The sequence below is a fragment of the Engraulis encrasicolus genome, chromosome 15 (genome assembly GCF_034702125.1).
Source record: "Engraulis encrasicolus isolate BLACKSEA-1 chromosome 15, IST_EnEncr_1.0, whole genome shotgun sequence".
NCBI classification, from domain to species: Eukaryota; Metazoa; Chordata; class Actinopteri; order Clupeiformes; family Engraulidae; genus Engraulis; species Engraulis encrasicolus.
Window position 1 is genome coordinate 35591248 of NC_085871.1, and position 10000 is coordinate 35601247.

Genomic DNA, 10000 nt, shown 5'->3' on the forward strand with positions numbered 1-10000 from the left:
ATAGAAAGAGACTGTAGAAGGCTATGTCCTGCCAAAGGCTTTGACACAGTCACAGTGTTTTCCTATTCCCTCGCCTGTCTTTTCTGTCCAGTGTTTTTTTTTCCATTACCCTGGACCATATGATCACAGCCAAACCCGGCAAATGTGACCTGGCACGCTTATTTATGCCCACCAGTAGTGCCAAAACAAAATCCCCCTCATTATGCCTTTTGATTCTGCTCGATGGAGACACATTCATATGCAAACTGACATTAATGAGAGTTCATTAGGAGACAAAACACTTTGCTGCCGCGGTATCTGTCTTCACGGCTTGACACATCCTCTCTGTGTCCATCCGCGGAAAAGCTATAGCCAGAGAAGCCGACAGGGGGGTGGGGGGGTTGGGGGGACGACGACAAAAGCCTCACTTGTCCTGGGCCCAGGGAGAGATGCATGGGGCCCAGAATTGGATTCTCATTACATTGTATGTATTGGGTTTAGGGCCCTTTGAGAGATGCCTTTGTCCCGGGCCCCTGCCAAAGCGGTCAGTGACCCTGGCTATAGCGCGCCAGTCAGTTGACTGACCGACGGACGGACAAATGAGACGCTGCATGCCAGACCATTATTGATCACTCACTCGCTCCTCGCTAAGAACGGCCCCTTATCAAAGGGCTAGAGTGCGTTTGAGATTTAGGGGCCGTGACACCTTTGTTTAACCTGACACGCTGGTCTATTGCAGTGGAGGAACAATTGCACACAGGGCCCCAGGGCAAGACACTTATACTGTATATAGGGCCCCCTATATACAGCTTGCCAAGCACACAATAGGGCCCCCATCACTACCAATACTGGAGGGCCCTGGGTCTATAGGGGCAAGTGCCCTGCTCGCTCCTTCCTATAGCTCCGCCCCTGGTCTGTTGTCTTCACCTTTCTCCTTCCTGCTCTCCACCTGTTCATGTTCTCTTCTTTTTCTTTCCGTTCTTTTCTTTCCTTCTTTTCTTGGAATTGACTTCTGTCTGATTAAAGCCAATTTCCCTGACACTGAGGAAGGAGAGAAAGGTGTTACAGATTACGGCTCTGACCTTCTGCTATGCTCAATAAGCTTTTTTTTCTTAGCTTTCTTCCAATGTCAACTCCTTCACACATGTCACTGAGGGTAGCTCTTAGATTTACATGCATCGATTCAAAGGGAAGAAAAAACAAATGGCCGCTCTCAGTGTGTCTCCATGTTATCACAAGACTGAGGCGTCTGTTATTGACTTTATGTACGAACGTCCCTGACATGCAGTCCTTCATTGCGGTATAGTATAGATATTGACTCTATTGGGAGTATGGGCACACGTCATTGAACTGTGTACATGTTGATGTGTAAAAGTTTATTGACTGTGACATTGGTATCATAAAGTCATCAGTTACACAAACACAAGACCTTGGATTGATCGCCCGGGTTCTGATACGTTAAGCACGTACGGCACCAAGCAGATGACAAAAGATGTCATTTCAATGGTGAATTGTGACCAGCCTGTTTTTTTATTGACAGGTTTAAAAAACATTGATCCATTTGCCTTTTGCCATCTGGGAAACCTATCCATCACTTTCATGTAGTGGTGGTGGAGCTATTTTATTTTTCATAGTAGACAATTGTAATGACACCATTTTGTTATGAACAAGACTGACCTGCCCTCTGCCTTTGTTTGTTTGTTTTATTTATTTATTTATTTATTTATTTTTGTACATCTCTGACTCCTGAGCCAAGGGCTCACATTCTGAGTCTGAGTGTGTAGCCCCATTCTGTGCACAGCTTCACAGGTTGATATTTTATGTGTGGGCAGAACATTTCCGGATTTGAATAAAAACCAATTCAAAAGGCCAGGGTCAAATGGAAAAAAACTAAACAGTCTTATTATTCTACGAATTCAGTGTCTTAGAGAATAAATATGGAGGGCCAGCGAGGGGCCACCTTGCATGCAGACTTTTACGCAGGCGCTGCGGTGGGAATTGGACTGCAATACTGCAGCCACCTGCAGGTGGGGGTATGATGCAGTGTTTCGAAGAATTCTGCATCCATTCCAGACACAGGAGTAGTAGGCTACAGGCTCTCATGCACCGAACAACAGGGGAGCAGAGAAATTGCAGTAAGAGCGATAGACCACACTTCAATTGATGATTCACGCAAACCACTACGCTCTACCACATCAGGTGAGGAGCGCACGGCTGCCGGACTGTGGTTGCATTGCTTGCAGGGCCGTTTGGAAATCTGTCCGAGGTCGTTTAAAAATCTTAATCATTTCAACGACTCAGCCTCGGGTAGACTACCTTCCCCTGCTAAAGGTGAAATTCTTATGGAGACGGACTTGAAACACAAACAGAACAAAACAGTAGCCTCCAAAATCACTGAGGCCTATTCTCTTTGTAGAATAGCTTGCCTCTTTGAGGGTGACCAATTCGACTTTAATGGAATATGAACATTCAAAAAAGAGTAAAACTATGCCTACTTCAACTAGGCCTACGTCTAACATTAAAGGTTTTAATAATGGTATCACAATTGGAATTGTTTTATTAATCACATATTTATAATTAGCGGCACTTAGGCTACAAAATGGAAGCACATTCATATAGAGCTAATCTCTTAACACGCCACACAAGTATCTTAATTATATTTCCGTGCCCTAATCTCCATTTTTTAAAATGATCCGCAGATTAGATATTTAAATCCGTTGATCATTTCTACCCTCCCGATATTGTATTCATGCGTATTCTCCCCCGGCGTCCCTAAATCCCTTTCACGCCGGAATGAATACATTACGCAAACACTACAAAATATATTTTGCCGGCTGCAAGGTGATGTGAGCATGTGTCTCATTCATGAACGCTCCTCTGCGCTCTCCTGACTGCTGGCAATGAAATTTTACAATTAGCCCAATCAGCGGCCGGCTCCGGGATGTCACTGCAGGCAAGTCAGAGGGGCTGGCAAAACTAGGCAGAGTGCTTGCTTGCGCCACAACAGAAAGCCATCGATTCAAGTCCCCGCTCAGTTGCTTCGGAGTCAGCTGCGTGCGAGCCCTGTACCAACTCAAAAAGCCTTTCCTCTGACCGCTCCCCGCTGCAGAGAGAGAGCGTTTGATTTTCTGCACGGAACAGAAATCCTGCTCAAGAAAAGCGACAGCAGCACCTTATACGCCTGCGGACAGCAAGTGCAGCGATTGCATCTCCGCAAAAGGGGCTGTGAGAGGAGCGAATACGACTGGGATGGGAGGGATCGCAAGTCCGCTGGCTCGGGGAGTACTCAGCGCGGCATAGTTGCTGAAGAGGGTATCGGTGTTCGGAGGGGAGTGTTGATGGGAATCTGCTGCTATTTCCCCCTTCCACTGACACGGAGATTAAACATTTGCTTCCAAGGATTTGCCTTCGACTAAAGTCAGCCGTTGCAACGCCCGTGGACCAAGTGGATTTGCTTTGAACGGCATTTTTGGCGCTTTTAACACGTTCCTTGGTTGTCATTCTGGAGTAAGGGGACTTGGGATTCCTGTGAACGTGCCCATCCGCAGTGTCAATGCGACTGCGGCTGTGAACGGAAAACCGCAGCGATAACAGGTAAGGTGGTTTACACAGGGGTTTAGCCGTGTCGTGGGAACAAGCTTTTAGGCTTTAACATCGCATTTTTGGGGACGGGCTGTGTTTGGGCTCGCTGCGCCAGGTAAGGCAAGGCGTGTTACCTGTTATGCGGTGATCGGCTGGCTATATAAGGGTATTGCTACTGGGAGCACTGCACCACCCTCATCCCGAAACGGATTTGGTTATCTTTATGAAAAGGGGAACTTGTTACTGCATTCATGTCACGGTCATACAGGATTTGAGCACCAAAAGTGTGATTTCAGTGCGTGGCAATCTTACAAACCGGAGCACTATACATAGGTCACGGAGACCTCAATTACCTGGCGTGACATTACAGCTAAATATGGCGATAAAACTTGGGTTTGTGGTGTGTTTGCTTTGGGCGGGATGTTGTTACATCTGCATGACCACGTTATTACAGGACATTTTGTAAGGGACTGCGAGAGAGGGGATGTATGCCGTTTCGCATGGCAAAAATCTAGCCATTCCCACCTATGTAACACACACATACACTCTCACACAAGCCGCTATGCAGTATTCCAGATATTGTAAAACATGGGAGGCGGTGGACTGGCCGCCTTATGGTGCCCCTCCTAATGCACTGGGCACTGTGGACAGCATTATTTCCCCATTCATTCCACAAAAATGTTTTATGTGAAGATAAGGGGAAGGCGTGCTTGCTTGTATGACAGAAAGGCAACTTTAATATGGTCGTTAGCCCATACATTTGTAGTCTTTAAATGGCACTCAGCTTCGGCGGCGTTGTCGACATCAACTTTATAGAGGCTGGCGATGCATATTTCCTCTTTCCCATCAAGATCACTTCCGCGGGAAAGGAAACGGTTGAATAAAGAGCAAAAAATATTATAGCGCTTTCCTCAGTGATTTGTTTTTCAGTGGAAAATCTTATGAGTTCTCCAGAAAAATGGAAAAGCAAGCCAGCTGTCTCAGAAGCGGCCAGTGAATTTTGGCATGAAGTAGTAATAGCTCACCTTGCAGCTTCGTATTTGCACTCAGCTTCAACCCAGTGGAAGACCTTCATTAGAATCGTGACCTGCACGCGGTTCACTGCTACATGTGTGACTCATGAGCCTTTTCACACGTTATTTTTGGTTGACGGCCCTCGTGGAGATTAATAATTGGCTTGTCATTTTACAGCATCGTTTAATAAGGTGAATTAGCCCATGTTTTAATGCACTGGGGATCACTGGGTGACAAGATATGATCACGGAATCACGGAAAACACATAATTATTGCAGGTCAATGGAAGTGGTGAAGATTAAGTCTTGCTTTGTCATAAACTACTAGAGCTATAGGCCACACAGACAAGGTCATCACTTATTGTCTGTCTGTGGTGGTCCATCCTTCAAAGCAAACCAGGCCATTGCTGGTTCTTCAGGCGGTCTTCGGTGTAGGGTGTGCCGGCGCAAGTGCTGCTCACCACCTCGTTGGCGCACCGGGAGTTTGCGTGTCTCTGGACCACAGAAGCGCTGCGCTTAGAACTACAGGACGTCTTCCATATTCCTACATACATTTAACTGGGCAATACGCAGCACAATTCGGGCGTACTGTAAGTCACCATATATATTCATAACATTCAGAAATCCCTCCTGTGCTTCAGACATTTTTCAAGTGATAGTGCTTGTGCAGTGATGCAGCGGGAAACGGTTCATGTCAGGCACATGGAGTCAAGTGAAACCCATTCTATTTCTTTCTGGAAAAGCAACATCCATCCTTGGTTAAGTTTAAAGCGTAGTGTTTATGTGGCATAGTGCAGTGTGGTGTGGTACTTGCGGACCTGTCCGGGCGGGCGTGACATCCAGAGACGCGGCGGGCCGCTGAATGCCAGCCTCATTCAGCCCCGCCAGTAACCGCTAACCTGTGGCTCTGCTGCTGCATGGGGATAACTCGGAACAGCTGGCGCGATCCAGATTGGCTACCTGGGGGCCGTGGCACTGCTGTGACAGGAGGGCACCCAGGGATGCCAGAGCGGGGTCGCCGCATGTGTGGTGCGGTGTGTGTGTGTGCGCGCGCGCGTGTGTGTGTCAGAGCCAGATTCAACCATCTCTCTCTCTCTCTCGTTTTCTTGGAAACAAATCTGCAATCCATTCATGTCCCTCGTCCCTGTCGCCTGCTGTTGTGAGATTTTCAGCAAATCCTGGAACATGCCAGACTTTTTCTGATGCATAGGCTATGAGTGAACTTTGCGTAATGATCTTTGCATGAACACAATGTTTATATTCGATTATAAGACTTTTTGAAAATAATGTTAAATTCCAAAGCACTGTCAAGCCATTATTTGAGTTGGCCATCCATTATGCTGCCCCAATAAACCAACGGGGTTCTCCCCAGATGCGTTCCCTCTGGCGTTAGTGTATCGTAACCACTCTTCAGAGGGGGGAATTCTTTGCAGAAGATATACGAGCGATTGAAATGTCGCCGATGACATGCAGTGTCAGTGAGCATCCGTGTCTCGGCCACTGAATGATGTGTCGGCCGGAATATGGGCGCAGCGGGCCAGACGTATGTTATGTCTTGTGTGAATGATGCGTTTGTGCGCGCCTGTGAATGGACCTCTCTGTTGTGCTTGTCTGGTCATATAGATAGGCTACCACTGACCGTGGTGGACTACTTTCTTTTCTTTTTTTTTAAACCCCAAACGGTAGCCGCCCAGACAGAATATAGGGTAGGCTATGCACTTGTGCCAACTGCATCGCATCCTAACGCCCGCTAGTTTAAGATCAATTCTGGGTATGCAGGTTGAGGGGGGGGGGGTGTACTTAGGAATGCAGTGATTGCAGTGAAAAGTGTGGATGTATGCTACTTCTCTGTATCTGTGTTCGATAGAACGGGGGCGCGTGCTTGCCTGTAAGAACCCTCTGGTTCGATTAGCTGTTGCAAAGTACGGATGTAATCAAGAGCACGTTGGCCCTAAATTAAAATTCGACCCTAGATATTTCCATGAACTGGGAATTGGGATTTCCACGGATTAGGAAACTGTAGGCTATCGTATAATAGTACAGACCAAGAACACCATATAGGCTTAGGTTACTTTCAGAAGCCTAATTGCATTTTCTCCGTTGCGGCGCACCACACTTTGTGTATGGAATCATGCACCTTGTGTGCAATCGTGTTTAGGTTGAGTGCGAGATGTAATTACGCACGTGGCAAGTTAGAATATGATTAAAATTCGTCAGCGTTGACAACTTCAAGACACATACTTCAACCCAACCCCTTGTTTGCGTGTTTCTCTGTTGTGAATATTCAGTGGTGTGCCCATATAGCTCCCGAATGAAGACTCAGTTCACTTCCCATTGTGGTAGAGGCGAGATGCTGCACGTGTGTGAGTGTTATTCAGACGCCCCAGGCAGCCTTTAGATGCGCGAGGGGGTGAAAGCGCACGCATTTCCACTGTGTTACTCACGCTCCGCACGCTGCCCCATGCTTTTGTTTCCGCAATTTTTTCCACAACATGTCAAGACCTTCTTTCCAAAGCCAACCCCCCCCCCCCACACACACACACACATAGGCTACACGGACTTAAGGATGCGTGCAAGAACTCTTATGTGAGATAGATGAAACAAAAATAGCCAACTATAGGGCTGAGAAGTAACCCACAACAGCCAACGCACACCAATCTATTAAATAAGAAATAAACAACACAGGCTACAAAAACATTGATTTTTTGTCTGTCAAGTGAGTACTTACTGTATCTGGCTCGACATAGAGTCTGTATCTGGCAGCACCCTTTAATGGAAGCTCCCTCCAGGCCAAGAAGACAGAACGCATGGCTAGATCTGTATTTTTACCGTCTGTTTTATTTTGTGTGTGTGTGTGTGTGTGTGTGTGTGTGTGTGTGTGTGTGTGTGTGTGTGTGTGTCTGAATGGACTACACAGTACCAAGAATAGGTTTCAGGTTGATGTTTACCAGTATTTTCTTTTTTTGCTTTCTTGTTGTTCTTGTGTGCTTTGTTGTTCTTGAGTGTATGTGTGTGTGCGCGCATGTCTGTGTGTGTGTATTGCGCGCATGTGCATCTCTCAGTGCTGCTTTGAACCTCTGGAGTGTGTCAGCCATTGTAATCTTAGCAGATATTTATTGGTGTGTGTGTGTGTGTGTGTGTGTGTGTGTGTGTGTGTGTGTGTGTGTGTGTGTGTGTGTGTGTGTGTGTGTGTGTGTGTGTGTGTGTGTGTGTGTGTGTGTATGTGTGAGTCCCCAGAGTTGAAACATACTTCTCTTCGCTCTCGCCCATTGGCTCCTCTTCTTCCTCTTCCTCTTCTTCTTCTTCTTCTTCTTCTTCTTCTTCTTCCTCTTCCTCTTCCTCTTCTTCTTCTTCTTCTTCTTCTTCTTCTTCTTCTTCTTCTTCTTCTTCTTCTTCTTCTGCCACGTCTGCCTGTGAGAAGCCAAGCATGACTGGGCACAAATGAGTTTTTGTTTCATATGCATGAAATGATGTGAGAATAGACGGTAGACGGCGGCTGATAGACCCCCCCCCCCTCCCCACCCCCTTTCCTCCCCCCCGTTTGATGTTCGTAAGTAGATTAGACACCAACTCCATCTCAGCCTCAGCCTCAGCCTCCTGGGGCGGAGAGGAAGGGGGGGGGGGATTGCAACGCATGAACACTAGGGAATCAGAAGGCACTCACTATGGTAGAGAGATTTACATAGAAGGGGACACACATTTTGATTTGACAGAAAGTGTACATACATGTCAGATAGATAGATAGATAGATGGGCAGCAGGCAGACAAATAGATACCAAGTCAAGTCAAGTCAGCTTTTATTTTCAGTTTCTTCATATGCACAGGTCATGCAAGGAAATTGAAATTTCGTTTCTCTCTCTATACCATGAAAGGATATAGACATACACAGGACTGACAGTACAGTAGATAGATAGATAGATAGATAGATAGATAGATAGATAGATAGATAGATAGATAGATAGATAGATAGATAGATAGATAGATAGATAGATAGATAGATAGATAGATAGATAGATAATACAGACCCTGCAGATTTCCTTCTGTAAGCTGTGTTATGACTTGACTCTGCAATTGAACAGGACAGCAGATGAATTATGATTATGGTCTCAACGTTTTACAGAGAGAGAGAGAGAGAGAGAGAGAGAGAGAGAGAGCGAGAGAGAGAGAGAGAGAGAGAGAGAGAGAGAGAGTGAGAGTGAGAGACAGTAAGACCTTGAGAGAATGAGAGAGTGAGAGATAGATGCAGGAAGAGTCAAGAAGGCGAGGCGAGACAGACAGAGACAGAGGCATATAGCCAGCCTGGGGGTGCAGTAATGGGTGTGCTGTGCTGTGTTGTGTTGTTCTGGGCTGTGCTGTCTCATGCTAGAGCCTTCTCCATCATTTGTGGTGAGCCCTCAAGGCAGGCAGGCAGGCAGGCAGGGAGGGAGTAGCATCGTCCTCTGCATCAGGGTTGCTAGGATTGCGTGAGCAACAGCCCAGCCCAAATGATTGCATGTACATAGATTGTATGTACGTTTTTGGAACCCCTATAAAGGCATTTCCATACAAATTTCATAAATATATTTTAAAAAGTTTTATGTTCAGATACCAACTGGAGCTGCATGGGCTCAAAAGTTGTCTGATTTTTCATTACCTCATTCAAACAGCAAATGTTGTGAAATATTACCTGCTCAGAGCAATCCAATCATGTCGGTTTTGAAATGCTTTTAGAAATGGATACATTTTGGAGAACAGCTCTTCCTTTGCAATGGATGCTTTGGTTCAACAGATGGGAAGCATTCTCGATTGACGAGTTTTTGCTCCAGATTTCTTTGCTTCCTCCTGTCATTGGCCCAGTCTAACGCCATACCTGCCATCTCTGGTGAGGAAAGTAGCGCCCCTACTGTGAGATCCGTACAGCCTAGTCATTATCTTAATTCTTAATGCCCACCCTTGGAGCTTGGGTTAACCAGCATATGCCCCAGCACAGGGCCACACACACACACATCTTCGTCCGAGCCCGGGACAAAGTCATAAAAGGCCCTCCCATTCAATGCATGCGACCTAATTCTGGGTCCCCCCCCCCTCTCTCTCCCTGAGCCTGGGTCAACTGACCCCTTTGTCTCCCCTTCGTTGGCTTCTGTGCTCCACCAAACAGCATACTGTAAGCCATGCATGACATGAAGAATAAGACACCATGTAATATAACAACAAGTGAAGGGTCAGTCACTGTGGACTTTAAGCCTGAATATCTATTCCACTGCCCCTCTCTTCCTGAGCCTGGGTCAACTGACCCCTTTGTCTCCCCTTCGTTGGCTTCTGTGCTCCACCAAACAGCATACTGTAAGCCATGCATGATATGAAGACATGTGCTGTGTATAACGACCAGTGAAGGGTCGCTCACTCACTGTGGACTTTAAGCCTCAATGTCTATTACATGCGACGGA

General features: G+C 46.5%; 1 protein-coding gene across 1 annotated transcript in view; it reads left to right on the forward strand.

The window, feature by feature from the left end:
* Nucleotides 1-3006: 3006 nt before the first annotated feature.
* The window catches only part of plxna4 (plexin A4), a 512494-nt gene continuing 505500 nt past the window's right edge, over nt 3007-10000 (forward strand). Inside the window, exon 1 of the mRNA XM_063217729.1 lies at nt 3007-3573. The gene's annotated coding sequence lies outside the window, so the exon portion shown is untranslated. The remainder of the gene's footprint in view (nt 3574-10000) is intronic.